The sequence below is a fragment of the Phoca vitulina genome, unplaced genomic scaffold (genome assembly GCF_004348235.1).
Source record: "Phoca vitulina isolate PV1807 unplaced genomic scaffold, GSC_HSeal_1.0 scaffold5, whole genome shotgun sequence".
NCBI lineage: Eukaryota > Metazoa > Chordata > Mammalia > Carnivora > Phocidae > Phoca > Phoca vitulina.
The window spans coordinates 33,680,765-33,706,494 of record NW_022589708.1 but is presented as its reverse complement, the minus strand read 5'-3'; the positions used below and the strand labels follow the sequence as shown (position 1 = coordinate 33,706,494).

Genomic DNA, 25,730 nt, shown 5'->3' with positions numbered 1-25,730 from the left:
TGTTTCCTGAGGTTAAGAGTCTCTTATGGTTTATCTCCCTCTCTGGTTTCATCTTGTTTCATTTTTCTCTCCCTTCCCCTATGGTCCTCTGCCTTGTTTCTCAAATTCCTCATATCAGTGAGATCATATGATAATTGTCTTTCTCTGATTGACTTACTTCGCTTAGCTAATACCCTCTAGTTCCATCCACATCATGCAAATGGTAAGATTTCGTTTCTTTGATGGCTGCATAATATTCCATTGTGTATATATATATCACATCTTCTTTATCCACTTGTCTGTTGATGGACATCTAGGCTCTTTCCATAGTTTGGCTATTGTGGACATTGCTGCTATAAACATTGGGGTGCCTGTGCCCCTTCAGATCACTACATTTTAAAACCTCATTTTTAAAATTGGTTTGCTTTTTGACTTTTTGATGAAAAATTAAACATACTTAACTTGGTATTCTTTTTTTATCATTTTTTTTAAGATTTTTATTTATTTATTTGACGGAGAGAGAGAGAGACAGTAAGAGAGGGAACACAAGCAGGGGGAGTGGGAGAGGGAGAAGCAGGCTTCCCTCTGAGGCAGACGCTTAACGACTGAGCCACCCAGGCGCCCCTTAACTTGGTATTCTCAAGCTCTCACATTATTTGGTAGACGATAGTTCCCAAATTATCTTTTAAAAATCAGATTCATATTTATTTTCTTCAGCCTTACATCATTTAAAAAACATATATATTTTTACCTGGTGTTTTTAATTCTTTTATTTAACATCTAATTACATTTTTCTGTACTTCTGAAATTCAAATAATAAAACAGTTAAAACCAAAGATGCCAACTCATTAGGATTCCTTTTATTTCCTGAGTTCAGCATAACAGCTTTATTATGTTAATGTTTTAAAACTTGGATCTTATAATAAAGGGATTTTTAAAGACGTATATTAAAAACTATTAATATATATCATGTAGTCTGTTTTCTGAAGGACCTGTTCATATTTATCTTTATAGTGATAGTGCCCTCTATTAAAGTACTTTTAATAATGTGACATTAGAAGGATTTTTATACTCAAATTCCAAAAGACCAGAAATATTTCATATCACTCCAGTGCCTGACATGTAGTTACACTCAGGATGGAAGCAATGTGGTGCTGGCAGATGTTAACCACCAGCTCTCCAGGCGGGAGCGTGAGAGAAGCTCTGATTGGTAGCATTTGCTTGTGTCCCCCCATGACTAACTCTGAGCTGCCAACATCATGTTCCTGAACACAGAGTAAAGATGTTCAGTAGCGCACCACTACATAATGTTTCCACTGCACAGATACAATAGACACAGATAAACTCAAGAGCATAGCAAATAGTAAAATAATTAAAAATCAGTGAGTTTGAATATTTGTTCCCTTTTTTAAGTAAAATTGATTTTATTGTACATTTAAATAATTTTTAATAATGGCTGTGTTTAACATCTGGCTCACAGAATTCCTAAAAATTTACCAGTTCGCCATCACAAACTGCAGGAAGCCAGCTCCAGCACACCATGGAAGGATAAATAAATAAATGACTAAAGAAACAAATGAGAGGTTAGAGAAACATCTGTTTGCTAATATTTTATAGATCCCTCGTTTCTTTTAACTTCAGAATGACCTATCAAAAATATTTATTAAAAAAGCTAAACTACATACACACTTGTGTTGGATATGTGTGTCATAATATTACTTTAAAAAAATAAAACTTCCTGAGTACATCAGTTAATTAAAGTAGGAATTTCTTTTCCTTTGAAATAGGAGTTTCTAAACAGCACACAGCCCCATACAAATTGTATGGGTGAAATGTAAGAAATTAAGTGTTCTTGTAATGAAGTATAATTAACTTTTTAACTTTCTATGAAACAATTTTAAAATAAGCTGTTGGCTTATATTGAGAAAAAGATTTAAAAACTGAAATATAGGGGCACCTGGGTGGCTCAGTCAGTTAAGGGTCTGCCTTCAGCTCAGGTCATGATCCTGGAGTCCCAGGACGAGCCCCGCATTGGGCTCCCTGCTCAGCGGGGAGCCTGCTTCTCCCTCTGCCCCTCCCCCTGCTCATGCTCTCGCTGTCTCTCTCTCACTCTCTGTCTCTCAAATAAATGAATAAAATCTTTTAATAAATAAATAAATACTGGGGTGCCTGGGTGGCTCAGTCTGTTAAGCGTCTGTCTTCGGCTCAGGTCATGATCCCAGGGTCCTGGGATCGAGCCCCACATCAGGCTCCCTGCTCAGCGGGAAGCCTGCTTCTCCCTCTCCCACTCCCCCGGCTTGTGTTCCCTCTCTCGCTGTGTCTCTCTCTGTCAAATAAATAAATAAAATCTTTAAAATAAATAAATACTGAAATATATGTGATATGAAATGATACGAAGCCTAGAATTTGCTTTTAAATATCCCATAAAAGTGGGGGAAGGACTCATAGATAAAAGAAGAATTTCAAAATATTGATCATGTTTGAAGCTGGGTAAAGGTTACATATGGGTTTATTATTAAGTTCTGTACTTTTGTGTATGTTTGAAAATCTTTCATAAGACATTGGGAGAAAAAATCAGTTACCTTATATTAAAATTTTTATGGCTATCATAGTGTATAACCTTTCCCTTAAGATTGAAAATAAAGTATTTGAAATATTCCATGGATTTAAAAAACTTTTCTGTCTAACAAAAATTATGTTGCTTAAATTGAAAATAATTATATAAACTAATTAGCTAAAAGATGATAGTATTAGAATGCTTCTGTAACAACGGACTATGCGTGATACATGGTGAAAATAATTGAGAAGGAAGTTCTCTCAGGATCTATAGTCTTTAAGTAGTTTATTTAAACTAGCTTGGAGTTTTGAGGTGTGCCTGGGTGGCTCAGTCAGTTAAGCTCGTCCAACTCTTTATTTCAGCTCAGGTCATGATCTCAGGGTGGTGAAATCGAGCCCCACATGCTCAATACAGAGTCTGCTTGAGATTCTCTCTCCTTCTCCCTCTGCACCTCCCCCTGCTCATGCTCTCTAAATAAATAAATAAATAAAATCTTTCAGAAAAAAATAAACTAGCTTGGAGTTTTAAGAATAACACATGGATGTAACAAATAACTAAAGCAATAACCATTGAATTGTATATGTTGTTCAGAATATATCTGAAATTAAACATAAATGAAGTGCCAAAATGAGAATGCTAAAAAATATTCAAAAGAACTATTCCTTTTATAGTAGCTTTATTGAAGTATAATTGACATACAGTAAGCTGCACATATTTAAAGTGTACAATATGATAACTTTTGACACATATGTATACCTCTGAAATCATTACCAAAATGAAGATAATGACATATACATCACCCCAAAAGTTTCCTTTTGCTCCTTTGGAATCTCTCCCAACCATCCCTATCCCCATATAGTTCTTAAGCATTCTGTCACTGTAGATTGGCCGTGTTTTACATTTTATATAAACAGAATCATGCAGTATATATATACACACACACTCTTTTTTTATCTGACTTCTTTCACTCTGCATAATTATTTCAAGATTCATCCATAGTTCTTTCCTTTTCATTGCTGAGGATATACCATTGTTGTTCATTCATTCACCTGTTGATGGACATTTGGGTAGTTTGCAGTTTTTGCCTACTACAAGTAAAGGTGATCTGAATATCCATGTACAGTCCTTTTATGAACAGATGCTTTTTATTTCTTTTGGGTAAATACCTGGGAGTGGACTAGGTGGATCTAATGCAAATGGTTAGGTATCTACTTAACGTTTTGGGAAACTGCCAAACTGTTTTCTGAATGTTTGTGCCATTTTACATTTCCACCAGCAGCGTATGAAAGTTCTAGTTCTTCTACTGCCTTGCAAAAGACTTGATCTAGTCAGTGTTTTTAATTTTAGCCAGTCTAATGGGTATATAGTGGTCTCTCATTATGGTTTTAATTTGCATTTCCCTAAAGACTAATGATACTGAGCATCTTTTCATGTGCTTCTTTGCCCTCTGCTCTTCTTATTGGGGGAAGCATCTTCAAAATTTTTGCCCATTTTATCACATTGTTTTCCTATTATTGAGTTTTGAGTATTATTTATATATTCTAGATACAGGTCCCTTATCAGATATATGATTTGCAAATATTTTCTCCCACTCTTTGGCTTGTTTTCCCATCTCTTAGCAGTGTTTGAAGAGCAGTTTTTATCAAATCCAGTTTATCAGTTTGTTCTTTTATGGATTTTGTTTTTAGTGTTGTATCTAAAATATCTTTGCGTGACCCAAGGTCACAGGGTTTTTGTCTTGATGTTTCATAGTCTCAAGTCTGTCCATTTTTAGTTAATTTGTGTATTGTGTGCAAGGTATAGATTGAAATTCACTTATTTGCATATTGAAATCAAATTATTTTTGCTGGGGGGTGGGGTGGGAGGGATGGGGTGACTGGGTGATGGACACTGGGGAGGGTATGTGTTCTGGTAAGCGCTGTGAATTGTGCAAGACTGTTGAATCTCAGATCTGTACCTCTGAAACAAATAATGCAATATATGTTAAGAAAGAAAAAAAGAAGAAGAAGAATGTAGCAGGAGGGGAAGAATGAAGGGGGGGAAATCGGAGGGGAAGAAGAACCATGAGAGACAATGGACTCTGAAAAACAAACTGAGGGTTCTAGAGGGGAGGGGGGTGGGAGGATGGGTTAGCCTGGTGATGGGTATTGAGGAGGGCACGTTCTGCATGGAGCACTGGGTGTTATGCACAAACAATGAATCATGGAACACTATATCTAAAACTAATGATGTAATGTATGGGGATTAACATAACAATAAAATTTAAAAAAAAAAAATTATTTTTGCATCATTTGTTGAAAAGACCGTGTTGAAAATCAGTCATAAATGTGCAAGTCTGTTTCTGGACTGTTTCCAGCTATCTAATATGTTTATCTTTATGCCAATACTACACTCTCTTGATTACTGAAACTTTATAATGTCTTGAAATTAGATACTGTTGGTCCTCCAACTCTGTTCATTTTCAAATTTGGCTATTTTGTGTCCTTTGCATTTCTGTATGAATTCTGTAATCATTTCTACAAAAAGTTTTTTAAAAAGCTGCTGTGATTTTGATTGGGATTGCATTGAATCTATAGATTAAGAGGGGAAAGTTGAAATCTTTTTTTTAAAGAGCAATTTTTTTTTTTTTTTTTTTTAAGATTTAGGGGCACCTGGGTGGCTCAGTTGGTTAAGTATCTGACTCTTGATTTAGGCTCAAGTCATGATCTCATGGGTCATGGGATCAGGCCCCACATCAGGCTCTGCGCTCAGCGGGGAGTCTGCTTGAAGATTCTGTCTCCCTCTCTCTCTCCCCCAGCTCACTCGACTGCTCTCTCTCCTTAAGTAAAGAAATAGATAAATAAATAAATAAAATAACTTTTAAAAATATTTATTTATGTATTTATTTATTTATTTTAGAGAGTGTGGGCAGGGGGAGGAGCAGAGGGAGAGGGACAAACAGACTCCACACTGAGCAAGGAGTCTGACTCGGCCAGATCCCAGGACCCTGAGATCATGACTTGAGCAGAAATGGAGTCTGATGCTTAACCAGCTGAACTACCCAGGTGCCCCAGAAAATTGAAATCTTAATAATATTGAATATTCTGGCCCATTAATCCACCTTATCCTGCCGTTTATTTGGATCTTTAATTTCTCTTAACATTATTTTTTATTCTTTAGTGTAAAAGTGTCACATCTTGGGTGCCTGGGTGGCTCAGTTGGTTAAGCGACTGCCTTCGGCTCAGATCATGATCCTGGAGTCCCAGGATCGAGTCCCGCATCGGGCTCCCTGCTCAGCAAGGAGTCTGCTTCTCCCTCTGACCCTCCCCCCTTCATGTGCTCTCTCTCTCATTCTCTCTCTCAAATAAATAAATAAAATCTTTAAAAAAAAAAGTGTCACATCTTTTGACTAGTCTTAATACAGTAGTGTTTTTCCATCCTTTTGCTTTTAAATTCTTTGTCTTTATAATTGTTTTATAGGCATCATACATAGTTTTATCTTACTTTTTTATCCTAACAAAATTGGACTTTAATTGGAGTTTTCAGAACATTTTTTTTAAAGATTTTATTTATGTATGTATGTATTTATTTATTTATTTATTTATTTGATTCTCTTTATCCATTCATCTGTCAATGGACATCTGGGCTCTTTCCATAGTTTGGCTATTGTGGACATTGCTGCTATAAACATTGGAGTGCAGGTGCCCCTTCGGATCACTACATCTGTATCTTTGGGGTAAATACCCAGTAGTGCAATTACTGGGTCGTAGGGTAGCTCTATTTTCAACTTTCTGAGGAACCTCCATACTGTTTTCCAAAGTGGCTGCACCAGCTTGCATTCCCACCAGCAGTGTAAGAGGGTTCTCCCTTCTCCACATCCTTGCCAACACTTGTCGTTTCCTGACTTGTTAATTTTAGCTATTCTGACTGGTGTGAGGTGGTATCTCACTGAGGTTTTGATTTGTATTTCCCTGATGCCAAGTTATGTTGAGCACTTTTTCATGTGTCTGTTGGCCATTTGTATGTCTTCTTTGCAGAAATGTCTGTTCATGTCTTCTGCCCATTTCTTTTTTTTTTTTTTTTTTAAGATTTTATTTATTTGACAGAGAGAGACACAGCGAGAGAGGGAACACAAGCAGGGGGAGTGGGAGAGGGAGAAGCAGGCTTCCTGAGGGGCAGGGAGCCTGATGCGGGGCTCGATCCCAGGACCCTGACTGAGCCACCCAGGCGCCCCTCTTCTGCCCATTTCTTGATAGAATTATTTGTTCTTTGGGTGTTGAGTTTGGTAAGTTCTTTATAGATTTTGGATACTAGCCCTTTATCTGATATGTCATTTGCAAGTATCCTCTCCCATTCTGTCAGTTGTCTTTTGGTTTTGTTGACTGTTTCCTTTGCTGTGCAAAAGCTTTTTATCTTTATGAATTCCCAGTAGTTCATTTTTGCCCTTGCTTCCCTTGCCTTTGGTGATGTGTCCAGGAAGAAGTTGCTGCGGCCGAGGTCAAAGAGGTTGCTGCCTGTGTTCTCGTCAAGGATTTTGATGGATTCCTGTCTCACATTTAGGTCTTTCATCCATTTTGAGTCTATTTTTGTGTGTGGTGTAAGGAAATGGTCCAGTTTCATTCTTCTGCATGTGGCTGTCCAATTTTCCCAACACCATTTGTTGAAGAGACTATCTTTTTTCCATTGGATATTCTTTCCTGCTTTGTCAAAGATTAGTTGACCATAGAGTTGAGAGTCCATTTCTGAGTCTCTATTCTGTTCCATTGATCTATGTGTCTGTTTTTGTGCCAGTACCATACTGTCTTGATGATTACAGCTTTGTAGTAGGGCTTGAAGTCCTGGATTGTAATGCCACCAGCTTTGCTTTTCTTCTTCAACATTCCTTTGGCTATTCGGGGTCTTTTCTGGTTCCATACAAATTTTAGGATTATTTGTTCCATTTCTTTGAAAAAAGTTGATGGTATTTTGATAGGGATTGCATTAAATGTGTAGATTGCTCTAGGTAGCATAGACATTTTCACAGTATTTGTTCTTCCAATCCATGAGCATGGAATGTTTTTGTGTTTCTTTGTGTCTTCAGTTTCTTTCATGAGTATTCTATAGTTTTCTGAGTACAGATCCTTTGCCTCTTTGGTTAGATTTATTCCTAGGTATCTTATGGTTTGGGGTGCAGTTGTAAGTGGGATCGACTTCTTAATTTCTCTTTCTTCTGTCTCATTGGTGTATAGAAATGCAACTGATTTCTGTGCATTGATTTTGTATCCTGTCACTTTACTGAATTCCTGTATGAGTTCTAGCAGTTTTGGGGTGGAGTCTTTTGGGTTTTCCACATAAAGAATCATATCATCTGCAAAGAGTGAGAGTTTGACTTCTTCTTTGCCGATTCGGATGCCTTTTATTTCTTTTTGTTTTCTGATTGCTGAGGCTAGGACTTCTAGTACCGTGTTGAACAGCAGTGGTGATAGTGGACATCCCTGCTGTGTTCCTGCCCTTAGGGGAAAAGCTCTCAATTTTTCCCCGTTGAGAATGATATTCACTGTGGGTTTGTCATAGATGGCTTTTATGATATTGTGGTATGTGCCCTCTATCCCTATACTGTGAAGAGTTTTAATCAAGAAAGGATGCTTTACTTTGTCAATGCTTTTCTGCATCTATTGAGAGTATCATATGGTTCTTGTCTTTTCTTTTATTAATATAGTGTATCACATTGATTGATTTGCAAATGTTGAACCAACCTTGCAGCCCAGGAATAAATCCCACTTGATCGTGGTGAATAATCCTTTTAATGTACTGTTGGATCCTACTGGCTAGTATTTTGGTAAGAATGTTTGCATCCATGTTCATCAGGAATATTGGTCTGTAATTTTCCTTTTTGGTGGGGTCTTTGGTTTTGGGATCAAGGTAATGCTGGCCTCATAAAATGAGTTTGGAAGTTTTCCTTCCATTTCTATTTTTTGGAATAGTTTTGGAAGAATAGGTATTAATTCTTCTTTAAATGTTTGGTAGAATTCCCCTGGGAAGCCATCTGGCCCTGGGCTCCTGTTTCTTGGGAGATGTTTGATTACTGCTTTGATTTCCTTGCTCGTTATGGATCTGTTCAAGTTTTCTATTTCTTCCTGGCTCAGTTTTGGCAGTTTGTATGTCTCTAGGAATGAATCTGTTTCTTCCAGATTGTCTAATTTGTTGGCTTATAGTTGCTCATACTATGTTCTTATAATTGTATTTCTTCGGTCTTGGTTGTGATCTCTCCTCTTTCTTTCATGATTTTATTTATTTGGGTCCCTTCTCTTTTCTTTTTGATAAGTCTGGCCAGGGGTTTATCAATCTTATTAATTCTTTCAAAGAACCAGCTCCTAGTTTCACTGATCTGTTCTACTGTTCTTTTGGTTTCTATTTCATTGATTTTGGCTCTGATCTTTATTATTTCTCTTCCTGCTGGGTTTAGGGTTTATTTGCTGTTCTTTCTCCAGCTCCTTTAGGTATAGGGTTAGGTTGTGTATTTGAGACCTTTCTTGTTTCTTGAGAAAGGCTTGTATTGCTATATGCTTACCTCTTAGGACCCCCTTTGCTGCACCCCAGAGGTTTTGAACAGTTGTGTTTTAATTTTCATTTGTTTCCATGAATTTTTTTAATTCTTCTTTAGTTTCCTGGTTGACCCATTCATTCTTTAGTAGGATGCTCTTTAGCCTCCATGTATTTGAGTTCTTTCTGACTTTCCTCTTGTGACTGAGTTCTAGTTTCAAAGCATTGTGGTCTGAAAATATGCAGGGAATGATCCCAATCTTTTGGTACCGGTTGAGACCTGATTTGTGACCTAGGATGTGATCTATTCTGGAGAATGTTCCATGGGCACTAGAGAAGAATGTGTATTCTGTAGCTTTGGGATGGAATGTTCTGAATATATCTGTGAAGTCCATCTGGTTCAGTCTCTGGTAATTTCTTTACATACATGCACTATTCAGTGCCCAGGTTCATACTCAAGGGGCAGTGTCTATAAATTTTCAGAGTTTTGTCTCTGTACAGCTCTTTTCTTCAGTACTCTTCCATAAGAACTATAGCCAACTTGGTTTCTACTTCTACAAATCCTTAACTCAGGGAGTTTGTCAGGCTCTGCTTTGATTCCCCCTTCTTGAACTACTGCCTGAAAACTCTTTCCATACAGTGAACTAGGGCAGTTGTAGGGTTGGGCTCACTTTGTTTGTTTCCTGTGTCTCGGGGTTCTCTGTTCTTCATTGTTTGATGTACAGTGTCTTCAGACTGTGGTTTCATTAGTTGGTTCAGTATCAAAGAGAATAAAATTATTGGCTTTCTTTTTTGTATGTGTATATATGCCACCTAATTCTCAAGAAACCACCGATGGGTTAAGACTGGAGTGTTCAGACATAGCAGTAAGCTCCTTGATACCAGTCTTGGTGATGTTTTTTTGGATCTGACTCCAAAAGCATAAATAAACAAGTGGGGCTACAAACCAAAAGCTTCTGCACATCAAAGGAAACCATCAACAAAATGGAAGGGCAACCTACTAAAGGAGAGAAGATATTTGGAAATCATACATCCAGTAAGAGGCTGATATCCAAAATATATAAAGAATTCCTAGAGCTCTAACACACACACACACACACATACACACACACACACACACACATTTTTTTTTAAATGGGCAGAGGATCTGAATAGACATTTTTCCAAAGAAGACCTACAGCTGGCCTACAGGCACATGAAGAGATGCTCAACACCACTAATCATCAGGGAAATACAAATCAAAACCACAATGAGATACCACTTAACACCTGTTAGAATGGCTAGAATCAAAAAGACAAGAAATAACAAGTACTGGCAGGGTGTAGAAAAAAGGAAACCCTCATTCACTGTTGGTAAATTGGTACAACCACTATGGAAAACAGTATAGAGTTTATTCCAAGTATTAAAAATAGAACTTCCATATGACCCAGCAATTCCACTTCAGGGTATTTATTCAAAGAAAATGAAAACACTAATTCAAAAAGGGGTGCAGTATTCATTGTACATTATTTATAATAGCTGAGATATAGAAACAACCTAAGTATTGATCACTGGATGAATGGATAAAGAAGATGTGGTATGTTTACAATGGAATACAACTCAGCCATAAAAAAAGAATGAAATCTTGCCACTTGCAACAATGGATGGAGCTAGAGGGTATTATGCTAAGTGAAATAAATCAGGCAGAGAAAGACAAAGACCATATGATCTCACTTATATGTGGAATCTAAAAAAACAAAACAAATGAACAAACAAAACACATGGGCATGGAAAAGAGTGTTGGTTGGCAGGAGAAGGGAGTTGGGGTTGGGTGAAATAGATGAAGGGGGTCAGGAGGTACAGACTTCTACTTACAAAATGAATAGGTTGTGGGGATGTGGTGTGCAACATGGTGACTATAGTCAGTAGTATTGTCGTGCATATTTGAAGGTTGCCGGGACAGTGAATCTTGAAAATTCTCATCACAAAAGAAAAAAAATTTTAACTTTTTATGGTAACAGATGGTAACTAGACTTACTGTGATGATCATTCAAAATATATACAAGTGTCAAAACATTACATTGTATACCTAAAGCTAATATAATATTGTATGTCAATTATATCTCAGTTTTCAAAAAGGAAAAGAGGGGAAGAAGAGGGGTGCTGATGTGGGGTAGAAAATCTAGGCTACATCATTCATACCGTGTTACCACCAGAATTGCTGTGCCTTAGCTACCTTGAATCTTGGTGTTTGCTCTTTCTCTTTCTAGTCATTCAGTAAATATTTCTTAGACTCCTACTGTCTTCAACCACTGATGAACAAAAGAGGCATGCTCTTGCCCTTTTAACATGTACAGCCTTGTTCACAAAGGCCTTGTCTTCTAGTTTAACCACTTAGAAACCACTTAGTATCTGTCATAACTTAATTTTAGAAATCTTACCTAGAAAATGGGATATGCACGATCTCAAGTGACCAAATGGCAAGGTTTTAGTTACTTGAAATTCTCTACGTAGGAGGCATTTAGTAGAATCCAGGTAATTTGTTAACAAAACTTTAGATTGCCAGATTTGAAAAAGACTATAGGGTGCATGGGTAGAATAAAGTAGAATTCCATGTACTAACCTTAAAAGACATCCAAACTATATTGATAATTTTTTTCCAAAAAAGAAAATTGCAGGATAATTTGTATTGTATTTCTCTATTTTGGCCTTGAGTGTGTGTGTGTGTCTGTCCGTCTGTCTGTCTTTCTAGGGATGGGATTGTATTTCTGTCTAAGCATAGAGAAAAAAGTTTACATAATATACAACTGTCATGCCAAGGGCACACAAATACCACTAGTATTTGCCATATGAATATAAAAATGTTTGATTGGAGTAACCTTACAGGCAAAGAATTAACAGAGTATATACCATCCCCAAGTTTTCTTTCCACGGAAAAGTGTGCTTAGGTCTGGCATAGGTACTCTAGATGTGCCACAGAAAGGGATCTGATAGAAGGACTCCACACCAAAACATTGTACACATCTAAAGAGAAGGTTAAGGAACATCTAGTTGCCTAAGTCATAATGGGAGCAGGAGCCTTTGGAGGTTATAATCTCTATTAGCTTGTTCTAGTAGAACAGAAAATGAGCCCCCAGGACCATCCATATATATCTCTCTAACATCAAACAGTGCTTACCTCTGAGATTGGGAGTGGGGAAGAACATAATGACTAATTTTTGCCTTATGCATTTTTGAATTGCTTGAATTTATTCCAACTCACATGAGATTTTTTTTTTTTTTAAGGCATAGATTTGGTGATCAACAGAGTATCTGACTCATAATAGGTATAAAGTAAATGTTGAATCATTAAATAGATCATTGACCTAGCTGCTCCACCAAACTTAGGTAGATTATAAAGATGGAAATAAGAGGCAAAATTCTACTTTTTAAAATAAATCTATAAACAGAGATTACATTCCAGCAATATTCATTGTACCCAAAACTTTATTGCCAAGGAAATACAGACATATATATACTTGGATACCCATACATAGATCTATATGTATGCTTTGATATATGCATAGAAGTATCTGGAATAATAAAAACCAAAAGAAATCATTCATTGTTGCTGATTATCATTGTGGAGGGGGCACTGAAGTTCTAGATGGAAGGAAGAGATCCTTTCAGTCTATGTTCCCTCTCTAGTTTAAATTACTTAGTATGTGCATGTGCTATTCCCTTCGCCCTTCACTTTCTTCCTCATCTCCTTCCTTCCATTTCATTATCAAGAGCAAGTATTTAAAAGAATATAGAAGTGTTTCAGAATATCAGGGAAACGATTTGCTATAGGAAAAACTCAGAAGCCTCTAAAAACATAACATGCATTTGAAAGTTTTAGGACTAAGAAAAGCAAACAGGAAGGGTGTCTAATGTATGCGCAGGCAAGGAAAAAAGATGTGGCAGGACTTTCTGCTTGATGGAGTCTTTGAAATATTTGCCAATATGTTCTACTGTATACCAGTGATATTAGGATACATGATTTCTACAAACATAGTAGAGTATCTAAATGAGTAAAACGTGTGCCTTCGTCCTTTGAGTTATCTGACCTGAACAACTGCTGGGAGTGTTCTGTCAGCACCCTCAGTGTATCCAGTCTCTTGGAAGGACTCTGTAGCCCACGATTCCTACAACTCCCATCTCAGTATTTTAAAGAGACTCACTTGCCAGCCACACCCCTAAAAGAACTAAATCTCTTTAAACTTCAAACCAGTCTTTTTTCCATATTTCTAAGCCTTCATTGATGTGAAAAAAAAATCCACTATTTTATGTACCACCAAGGAGTACAAGAGTAGGAGGTGCTTCCAATTAAACTATGATACAATGCTTTATCATTTCAAATTTTTTAGTTTTAAGCACACATTCTTTTAGACCTTAGGCAATGATTTTTATCATTTATTACATAACTCAGTTTCTATCCTTCTAACACAAACTGTGCTGAATGTGCCAAATCCCATTGGAATCTTTTTGGAGATGTTTTAAATGGCAATTAAACTCAACCAGTGACAGATAAGCCATACTCAGAACTCAATTGAAATCAAAATATAAACAGCTGCGATCAAATTTACATGTGTAAACTTGATCAACAGCAATTGTAAGATGCATCCATTTTCATAGAAAATATGAAAAATAGTATGATCTACGGGGTCCCTTTGCCTCCCAAAGTGTTTTCCTGAAAGTTTGTTGATACTTAAATTCTTTTAATAAGGAACAGTGCTTTTATTTCACCGTTAAAAATACAAGGCTTAAAACATAAACATATAGGGTACTACACTGCCTGAAATTTTTGAAATTTGGCAAGTAAGGTTTTATCAATCCATCACAATTCTTTCTTCTAGCCCAAACTGTCCTCCATACTGTGGATCATGATTTCATTTTAAAAGGTCTGCTCCCTACCAGACAATGTCCGTATTCTTTAGCATGACAGAGAAGGCCAGTTTGATCCTAACCTACTTCTTGTCCTCATCTTCTACCCCCCCCCCCACCGGGTCCTCATTTGCAGCCCCTCCTACACCAAGTAGTGCGTCTTTTGCTCCTACTCCACCACTTTGTTACCCTCCTACTTCTCAGTCTCCATTATTGACTGGTTTCTGATTGTTCCATAAATGTGGACATGCCCCAGACATCTGTCTTGGCACTGTTCTCTTACTGCGTCTTACTTCATCTTGTTCCATGGCTTCAGCTACCAGCTACAGTAGCTTTTCACTGTCGCCTTTCTTGAGTAAGTCCAAGATTCATGTGCTAAGCATGTCTATCATCAGAATTCAAAGAGTGCAAAAGGAGTGTTCAGCAAGTACCAGGTGCTCCCTACTGTCTTCATACCACCTTCCGAACATCTCTACTCAGTCTCCTGCTTTAGTGGTACTGACTTGGTACAACCTCTTATCTATCATGTGAATTAAATTAGGAACCAGCTGACTGGCATCAATCTCTATTTAGTCCTCCACCTTGTTGCCAAAATACTCTCTCTAAATACAAATCTGTTTTTGTTTCTCCCACAGTTAGACTTGTCTCTGTTTGCTAAGAATAATAACATAAGACCTTCTATTATCCTTTTTTTAATTTAATTTAATTTTATTATGTTATGTTAGTCACCATACAGTACATCGTTGGTTTTTGATGTAGTGTTCCGTGATTCATTGTTTTCATATAACACCCAGTGCTCCATGCAATACATGCCCTCCTTAATACCCATCACTGGGCTAACCCATCCCCCCACCCCCCGCCCCTCTAAAACCCTGTTTGTTTCTCAGAGTCCATAGTCTCTCATGCTTCATCTCTCCCTCCGATTTCCCCCCTTCATTTTTCCCTTCCTTCTCCTAATGTCCTCCATGCTATTCCTTATGTTCCACAAATAAGTGAAACCATATGATAATTGACTTTCTCTGCTTGACTTATTTCACTTAGCATAATCTCCTCCAGTCCCATCCATGTTGATGTAAAAGTTGGGTATTCATCCTTTTGATGGCTGAGTAATATTCCATTATATATATAGACCACATCTTCTTTATCCATTCATCTGTTGAAGGTCATTTCAGCTCTTTCCACAGTTAGGCTGTTGTGGACATTGGGGTGCATATGGCCCTTCTTTTCACTACATCTGTGTCTTTGGGGTAAATACCCAGTAGTGCAATTGCTGGGTCATAGGGTAACTCTAGTTTTAATTTTTTGAGGAACTTCCACACTGTTTTCCAAAGTGGTTGTACCAACTTGCATTCCCACCAACAGTATAAGAGGGTTCCCCTTTCTTCACAACCTTTCCAACGTTTGTTGTTTCTTGCCTTGTCAATTTTTACCATTCTAACTGTTGTAAGGTGGTATCTCAATGTGGTTTTGATTTGGATTTCCATGATGGCTAATGATGATGAACACTCTTTCATGGTCTGTTGGCCATTTGTATGTCTTCTTCAGAGAAGTGTCTGTTCATGTCTTCTGCCCATTTTTTGACTTGGTTATTTGTTTTTTGGGCGTTGAGTTTGAGAAGTTCTTTATAGATCTTGGATATCAGCCCTTTGTCTGTAGTGTCATTTGCAAATATCTTCTCCCATTCTGTGGGTTGCCTCTTCGTTTTGTTGACTGTTTCCTTTGCTGTGCAGAAGCTTTTTATCTTGATGAAGTCCCAAAAGTTCATTTTTGCTTTTGTTTCACTTGCCTTTGGAGATGTATCTTGAAACAAGTTGCTGTGGCCGATGTCGAAGAGGTTACTGCCTGTGTTCTCTAGGATTTTGATGGGTTCCTGTCTCACACTGAGGTCTTTCAACCATTTTGAGTTTATCTTTGTGTATGGTGTTAGAGAATAAGACCATCTATTATCCTACTCCTGCCTATATATCCAGTTCCATCTTACATTATACCATGTGCGCGCGCACACACACACACACACCCCGCCATGTATACAACTACTTGTGCTTCTCCCCACATACAAAACTTCTTGTGCATTACTTGAATTCTCCAAGCACTCTGTGTTTTTCATGCCTTTGTACTTCTGCACACTCTGATCTTTTTTGCCCAGTGTACCCATGTTTGCATCAAAGGTGCTTGTCTTTTTAATATCAAGTGTCATCTACTCTATTAAGCCTATTTTGAACCCCAGGCAAAAATGACTTACGTGGGATGCCTAGGTGGCTCAGATGGTTGAGTGTCTGCCTTCGGCTCAGGTCATGATCTCAGGGTCCTGGGATCGAGTCCTACATCGGCCTCCTTGCTTAGCGAGGAGCCTGCTTCTCCCTCTGCCTGCCATTCCCCCTGCTTGTATTCTCCTCTGTCTCTCTATGTCAAATAAATAAATAAAATCTTAAAAAAAAAATGACTTATGTATCCTCATGATACCATATATACCAAGATATATTTAGGTAGATAGAGATGTTGTTGACGTAGCTATCTAGATGCTTCTTAAAAGGAAGGATTCTTTTTTATTGTTCTATATATCCTCACTGCTTAGCACAGTGCCTGTTTCTAATACATAGTAAATAGATGTTATTGAAGGAATAACTTCTGTTTGTGATAGGTGAAAGTATATGAGAAGTGAGGGATACGAGAATGAACCTGAAGCAGATTGGAAGTCCCAACCAAGAGGAGCAGAGGATGAGGAAGAAATCAGACCCGCTAATTAGAAAGAAAGCTTTAGTTTCTAAGTGTCAGAGACTCAATCATATGTTTTATGTCACATCTGGAACCAAAGCAGGGTATATATCAGCTCCACCCACCACCACCATGAAAAAATATTCTAATTACATAGAATCAGTAGGATCCATCAACCTTTACTGAAAACACTAGAGTTGTTTCTTTTGTTTGAATTTATTTCAGTGTAAAGGGAAAAAGCTAAGAACAAAGTTGAGTAATAAAAGGAGATGATAAAGGTAAGAATACTTTACATGTGTGTAGTACTTAATCATATGTTACTTTATTCATTAACCATTGGGATATGAAACTAGATTTTCAAGTTAGGCAGACAACTGGCTTGTATGACTTTAGGCAAGTTCTTTACCCTCTGTGGGCCTCAATTTTCAACCTGTGCAGTGGAAGTAATAATATTATATACATGTTTACCTCAAGAATTAGAGATATCTTAATCTAAGATAAGCACTTACCATACTAACTGGCATATACTAATCACTCAGCAAATGCAGATGGGTTTTTTTGTCCTGCGTTTCATTTATTTTTCTGCTAATGGCAATAGTATCGATAAGAATTTTTATTAATAAACTTGGCATTTTAAAGAAATAGTTTCAGATTTGGAGTAAATAATGCTTACTTTGCTTATGTGGCAATATTCAGAATGAACTATTCAAATGAATTTTAACACAGTATAGTAAGATTTTGTGCAATTTAAGTGATTTTTATGAAGAGGTACATGATAGTAAAACTGCAATTCTGGAGAGTAATCACCTGCTCTTTTCAAATGTAAAAGTATATTTAATCACATACAAACTAAGCATTTTAGGAAAAGTATGGAAAACTGGATATTTTAAGACTAATAAAAACTTCAGGGGCGTCTGGGTGGCTCAGTCGTTAAGCGTCTGCCCTCGGCTCAGGTCATGATCCCAGGGATTGAGCCCCGCATTGGGCTCCCTGCCCCTCAGGAAGCCTGCTTCTCCCTCTCCCACTCCCCCTGCTTGTGTTCCCTCTCTCACTGTGTCTCTCTCTGTCAAAGAAATAAATAAAATCTTTAAAAAAAAAAAAACTAATAAAAACTTCAAATTAACCAGAATTGTTATATTTAAATTAGAGAACATGAATTACTGATAAAATTCAACCAATTTGTTGGATCTGTATAGAAAAGCAAAAAGTAAGCAATAATAATATGCAATAAGATAATGAAGATAAACATTATTTAATAGCAATGATAACATAGTCTCAAAATTTTTGAGTAAATATTTCATTAAAATCAAAATTATTACATGAATAAATGATACTATAATGGCTAGCAGTTTTGAGTGCTTATTTAATACCAGTCATACTACTCTATGAAACCATAGGAGTGTTGCTAGGGCTAACTGGGATCTTAAGAGTGTGACATCCCTGGGTTTACTAGCTTCCCAGGCTTTCTGAGGCCTAAAGAAGCTCTTTTGTCTGAGTGGGCTTCCATTAGATTGGCATGTTTATCAGAGATGAATCAAAGGAGAAAAATGACTCAGATGCAAATTCTGCTCAGTCTGCTCTTAGGTTTTTGATGGATATGCCGTTGGCATAGTTAACATATTGAATGCTATAATATATAACACCTCCACCCTTCAGATCTGAAATTTTCAGCAGGTGATGAAGCCCACAGAAAACTTGCCACAAAACTGACCTGAGACTGATTTGGATTTGGACTGCTTTTAGTGTAAATTTTGTCCTTTATAATTAAAAATGTTAACTGTCACCTGGACAAATAGCTTTTGTACTTTTTTTTGGCCATTACCTATAGTAAGAAGTACACCTTACATAGCATCCCAGTGTATACATGTGTGTGTATTTGTATGTATGTGGGTAGATATATACATATGTGTGTATTTGAAATAATTGCCACAGGAATGAATACCCTTATGACATCTAGCGTATTCTGTTAGTTGCCATTCTGTTCTGTTTCTTTTCTCTTCCTTTTTTTAATACTGCTTGCAACCCACAGTGTGAAAACACTCATCTGGACAAATAAGTAACATATTTTCCTCTCCTTACGGAAGCCTTCTTGAGAAATCAGCATAGAGATCGAGAAGAGAAAAAAGGTGAAACCTGTTCAAGAAATACAGGGACCTCTGGTGTGACTATCATGTGAAAACCTATAATGCTTCCCAGTTGTATGTGTCTACCATAAATAGGAGCAATGCTAATCCAACCTCTATATCATTTTGAATTAACACAGTATGCTGCTGAAGCAAATGTTACTATTTTCCCATATTTTTGTCCTGCCTTTTTTCTGTTCCACTGAACAATTCTGAACAAATTTACTGTGGTTTCTCCCATTGTTTGGAATTAGTACCTTTTACAGATTTGCATAATTCTAGTCTATAACTCTGATCTTGTTATTTATAATTTGTACATATGAATAAGAATCTGAGAACCCTACTCTTTTCTTCATCTATAGAAATTGTTTAGGCTTCATCTTCACAAAAAAACATCCCTCTAGTTCTGTAGTGATTCCTTTTTTTTTTTTTTGGATTTTGTTTATTTATTTACTATTTGAGAGAGCATGTACAAGCAGGGGGAGGGGCAAAGGGAACAAGAGAATCTCAAGCAGATTCCGTGTTGAGCGCAGAGCCCGACGCAGAGGTCAGTCTCATGACCCTGAGATCATGACGTGAGCTAAAATCAAGAGGCAGTCGCTTAACTGACTGAGCCACCCAGGCACCCCGTATTGATTCCTTTTTTTAAGTAAATCTTGTTTTGAACTGTATTGAGTTTCTTTGAACTGTATTGAGTTTCATATCTATGTGTTAACATTTTTATCACTTAGTTACATAGACTTATTCTTGAGGAACTCCAATAAACAGCAAGATTTCCCATTGTAGAAACTGTGTCACTTTTCCCCAAATAAATTTATTTCCTTATTGGCTCTTTACACAGAAAGAACTTATGTAAGAATAATTTGTAAAGGTAATGTTATTAAAAAATGTTTTAGTCCATTCTGTGCCATTTAACTCAGCATAAGAAATAAAGTATATTAAGGAAAGGAATTTTGTTAAGTGTTAGGTAGTACTGATACATAATTCAGTCTTTCAGTAAATATTTATTCAGTACCAGTGTGTCAGGTCTTGTTCTAGGTTCTTGGGATAATCACTGAATAAGACAGACATGAATTCCTACCCTTTGGAGCTTATATTCTAATCAGGGGGAAACAAAGGTTTTTTTCAAGTAAGATATATATTCAATTAGAATTTGGTAAGTTTTATGAAAGAAGTAAAGCAGAGCAGAGGATAACAGCCTGTTATCACTGCCTGTAATTCCCAGCCAGATGGGCCCACAGAAGGCACAGAGCGAGCACCATGGTTCTTACATCTTCTCTGAAAATGGCCAGAGCAGCAAGGGAAGGGGCATAGAACCTGTAAGTCCCACAGGAGCATGGCACCTCGGTAGAGACAATTAGATAGCTTTAATATGGAAGAAGAGCCATGAAGCATTTTTCTGTGTGGATAACTGGTCACGTTTCTTTAGTGTTTGTGCATTGTCATGCACACCCATGCCTTTAGTGCACATTATTTTGAGGTAGTAGGGGAGAGAAATCCTTAGCTCTTCACATTTTGTGCTACTTTTACATATTATGGCTTTCTTTTCTGCTACTGTGAGGCAGTAATGGATATTGGCTATTAAGCACATGATTCTGGAGCCAGACTCACTGGGTTAAAATGTCATTTCTGGTAATTACTTGCTGTGTAAACTTGGATAAGTTGTTTAACTTCTCTGTGCCTCAGTATTCTGTTGTAAATTATTTATTAAGTTCCAAATAAAATAATTTGCATTGAAATATTTTCCAAGCAAATGAGTGGATTACTTTTAGTTTTTAAAACAGTATGTTTGGGGCGCCTGGGTGGCAAGGTCAGTTAAGCATTTGGCTCAGGTCATGATCTCAGGTTTGTGCGATTGAGCCCTGCCTTGGGCTCTGCGCTCAGCACAGAGTCGTCTTGGGATTCTCTCTCTCCCTCTGCCCTTCCTACTCGTTCTCTCTGTCTCTCTCTGTCTCTCTCTCGCTCGCTCTCTGAAATAAATACATACATACATACATACAACAGTATGTTTTATAACATTTGGTAGAGAAAAAACAGAAGGTGAAAAAATGCTTTTGAAAACAGGCAACAACAATCTGAAAAGGCTGGGGTTAGGAGGGAGGGAGGGATGCATAGACAGAGCAAAGGGACTCTTATGGTAAACTTTTGCTTATGATATTGTAACTGTGGACACATGTCCTTATCCATTTGTCCAAACCCATAGAATGTACAGCACCAAGAGTGAACCCTCATGTAAACTCTGGACTCTGGGTGACAATGGGGTGTCAGTGTAGGTTCATCAGTTGTCACAAACGCTGATGCTGGGGGAGGTTGTGGAATGGGGGAGCAGGGAGTATATGGGAACCCCCTGTGTTTCCAGTCAGTTTTGCTGTGAACCTAAAAACTGCTGTAACAGAGTCTTAAAAACAAGATGAGAAAGGGAATGAAATCTGAATACCACGGAGAAGAGATAGATGAAAAGGAAAAGGAGGGAGAAAATGTCAGGGGCTCCTTTTCTATGAAGGTAACTGTGGCCACCTTTTGCCACTTGTACAATTTGGCAGTCCTTGCAGCTAGTTTTGTTCATAGCGGGAAAATGCCCCCTGGAAAGTCACTTGGTCTAGTGAGAAGTTAACTTTTTGACATAGGTAACAACTTACTTTTTTGTAATGTTAAGGAATTGGGGGGATACTTCATTTTTTCTGTGTGTCTTTTTCATGTGGTGCTTCACCCCTTGGGAGTTAGTGTTCTCCTATATTTTGTGGATGCTCAAGATATAATGTAACTGGACATAAGGGATAATTAAATTGTTGATCCATGATAAAGTTCCATGAAGAAGACCTAATGTGAGGAGGCTGATTATTGCCATTCTGTCTCTTATTTTTTGAGGTTCTGATGTGGAATTATATAAAGGTTAACCTTTTTATTTTAATGATAAACATGTATTTATCTACCATATGAATGACCAATTTGTTTTATGGACAAAACATTCACTCTCATTTTTCTAACAGCTCTGTGTCTAACCTTGCCAAGTGCTTAAGCCAAGAAGTCTTTGTTATGGTTCATTCTGGAAAAAAACTGAATTACATGGGTTCGGGACAATATACTAGAATTTGTTCTGTAAGCATGCATTTTATAGGTTCACATACCAACTCATGTGAGAGTGTGTGTGTGTGTGTGTGTGTGTGTGTGTGCGTGTGTACCAAATGCCAGCCACCACTGAAGTAAGGGAAAACAGTGATTTATCTATAAATTGTATCCTGTTTACACATCAAATTGTTTAAGCTTTTTACCTTACTGGTTTGCCTTGATAACTCATGAATGACTACATTTTTTTATTTAAGAACTATTAACAACTTACACAGCAACACCCTCCCCACTGCTGTCAGGATTGTTATACAATTGAACCACATTAAAATGAATTTTTCAGGGGCAAGAAATCTAAAACACTTGAAGTTGAAAGTTCCATTCTCTGACTCTAATCTCCTGTCCTTCCAGCTCTCCCAGTCCTTTCATTCCCACTAAATCTGTGCTTTATTTGCACTCATTGTGTGTTCCACATTCATAAATTCTTCGTATTTTCCAATCTGTCAAGCCCCTCTTGGCTTCACTTTTCTTCCTACCAAGCCCTACCAACCATCTGAGCACTACATTCACTAGCATCCCATTGCTTGGTCACTAAATTCATCCATCAGGCTTTTCTTGACATTCCCTACCTTTCACATATTAACTTACAATCTGATAGTTACCCCATAAATGCTTAATGGAAGGAAGGAGAGAGAGAGGGAGAGAAAATTCTTTGGTTTTGTGGTAATGTGCTGAAAATTTCTTGTGAAAACCTGTTACTTTTGCTGCTTGAAAGTATTACAGATTCATGTTGTTGAACATCAACCAGGCCCTCATTCCTTCTGCCCTATGTTTTTATTTTTCTGCATCTGTCCTATTTCCCATTTTCCCCATTGCAGGTCACTTCCACTCCTCAAAACCATCAGTTCCATCATCTGCCATCATCTGTAGCTTCGTCATTATAATTAGGTCATCTAAATTTCTTTTCCTTGAGTCTCTTTCACCCAAGGATTTTTTAGTATCTTCACTTACTCTTCCCCCCCCCCCCTTTTTGGTCCCGCTTCAAAAAAATGAGAGAGAGAGAAAGAGACTGTGTGTGGGTGGACAGTGGTAACTTTCCAAAGTTCACCCCTCTCTGTGTACCTAATTCCTTCTGCTGTCCTCCCTAATCATCTATTCAGCTATGCCCTTCCTCAGTGATCACCAGTGACTTCCTAATTGTCATTTTTCTCTTCTCGGTCTCCTGATCTATGGCATGACATTATAGATTTTATAGATAATCTCGAAATTCTGTTTTCCCTTTGCTTGATGACACCATTATCCCTCAGATGTCTTCATCTTCTTCCAACCCTGGCGTGTAGGAGTCCCTCACGTGTCTGCCGCTTTACTCTGTCCTTACACATCACTAATGATTCTCAAATGGTAGTGACTATAAGAATCTCCAAAGATTCTTGTTTAATATGTAGGTTTCTAGATCCTGCCCTCAGATCGTGATTAAGTAGGTCTGGAATGAAACCAATGAATCTGCATTTTTAACTAGCTCTTCTTGTGACTCTAATAAAAGTGATGCGTGGCCACACTTTGAAAAAAAATAATACTCTACAGTCCTGTGTGCTCTGTGACTTATGAGTAGATAGTCTATCACATTGCTGATTACTCTGAAATATTTAACATCCTACTCAAGAATTTCATCTTATTATCTATTATTTCTCGTTTTATCTTATAAATATCTCCTTATTACCATACTTTGATAATCAGGATCAGAGCAGGGCTGATGATCAACTAGCATGCACTTGCTTTTGGTTATTAAAACAAGAAAATATTTGGGGGTGCCTGGGTGGCTCAGTTGGTTGAGCATCCAGCTCTTGGTTTCAGCTCAGGTCATGATCTTGGGGTCCTGGGATCGAGCCCTGCATCAGATTCCACACTCAGTGCAGAGTCTGCTTGTCTCTTTCCCAACCCATCTGCCCCTGCACACACGTGCCCGAGCACATGCTCCCTCTCTCACTCTCAAATAAATAAATAAAATCTAAAAATATATATATATATTTGCAAGACACTGTACACAGCTGTTGTCCTAAGCCCCTGCATATCATTCCTGTCTGTCCTGGTGCCTCTCCTGAAATCCCCTGGATCTCCTTCCTCACTGTCCACCAACAAAGAAGTAATACCTGGGACCACACAGTTTCTCCAGGAACCTGCTCCCATGCAAAGCTGGCATCTTAATTAGTTGAATTGTATCAGTTAAATGTCACTCCTCTGAAAGATGATGATATTATTCACCATGTGAGACACAGGATAAGAAAGTGGTTTTAGTGGAAAGGATGGTAAGTTCGGGATATAAGATGATTTACGGGTCGTGTTCAATCTGCTCAAATGGTTGGATGGCGTGGCCTGCATCAGGTCCAGATCCCAGGAGCTGTGCTTTCCAGATCCGACTGGTAGAATCTAAGACTGGCCCTCAGACACTTTGATTCATTGGGGCTGGGGTGGGGCCCAGAAATCACTGTTTTTTAGCATTTTCCCCAGTGATCTGATGATTTAACTAGATCTGAGAACTACTATAGATTGAGAACACAGAGAATTGGTACCAAAGTGTTGCTCCATATTGAACCTCAAATAGGCATTTTACATTCCATGGCACAATCAAAAAGATTAGATAACAATATGTGGAATTTCTTCAAAAACTACCACCAGGGGCTCAGTAGGTTAAGCGTCTGCCTAAGGCTTAGGGCATGGACCCAGGGTTCTGGGATCCAGCCCGGCGTCGGGCTCCCTGCTCCTTGGGGAGCCTGATTCTCCCTCTCCCTCTGCCTGCCGCTCCCCCTGCTTGTGCTCTCTCTCTCTCTCTCTCTCTGTCAAATAAGTAAATAAAATCTAAAAAAAAAAAACTACCACCAGTACTAGAAAGTATCACTTGTATATATTTTATCCACAGAAACTAATTCAGTGTTAAATTCTATTCAACAAAATGCATTTTGTCTCTGGCAAGAAAGAGCTCCATTTCTAGGAGTTTCTTTAAAAATAAACTCCACAAGAAAAAAAAATCCCACATTTAGGAAAATCACAACAAAATGTGGTCACCTTTATATATATTTTTTAATTTTAAGAGAAAATATATCATTTTAGATTATCATCCAAGAGTAAGTTAAAATTTGAATCAAAATATGTAATTATGTTTTAATCAGGTGTTACGTTTCTCTGAATCATATGTACAATTTATTGAAACAAAGCAGGATAACAATTCTGTAAAATGTTGTGTCATGGATTTGCTCCTGAGTCATTTATTACGTATATAATTCTTGAGTCACTAATTACTAAGGCTTTCCTATAAGGAAAAGATTACTAACAATAGGCAAAGTGAGTGATTGTGTAACTTTTTGAATACTAAGTATTATAGTTACAGAAGGACTTAAACCATACTGAAGGAATTAAATTCTGGCAAATTACAATTATTTCAAAAATAGGTATTAGCATCACTTTTCATTGACAGACATGTATTTTCCCTAAGAAATTAAAATAAACTTTGGGATTTAAAATCTTACAAGCTCATAAAGAAATACGTTCGTAAAACTGACAGCACTATAGTAGTTATTATCCAGAGAAGGAAGAGTTTGTAGGTTGTATATTAGAGATACCTTTTGAAAGTAAGGCTTTGGGGAACCTTAATTTTGTTTATAATACTAAAACCTAACATGTAATTGCTGTGAGGAAAAAAAATGGAACTAAAATAATTAAGACTAATGACTGCAGTTACACTTTTTAGGCAGTTGAATTTAGATCTGATAAGTTTCAAGCATAGCTCATTCTAGACTACAGCTAACTACAATTTGTAAATGCCCTTAGTGCTTCCCTGACATTGCACCCCAACCACCACCACCCCCCCTCCACCCCCGACTATTCTGCACTTTGAAACACAAAGCAAC

At 37.6% G+C, this 25,730-nt stretch overlaps 1 protein-coding gene across 2 annotated transcripts in view; it reads left to right on the top strand.

Annotated features, from left to right (window-relative positions):
- The window catches only part of PIBF1 (progesterone immunomodulatory binding factor 1), a 209,439-nt gene that overhangs the window by 145,994 nt on the left and 37,715 nt on the right, over positions 1–25,730 (top strand). The gene's annotated exons all lie outside the window — the stretch shown is intronic.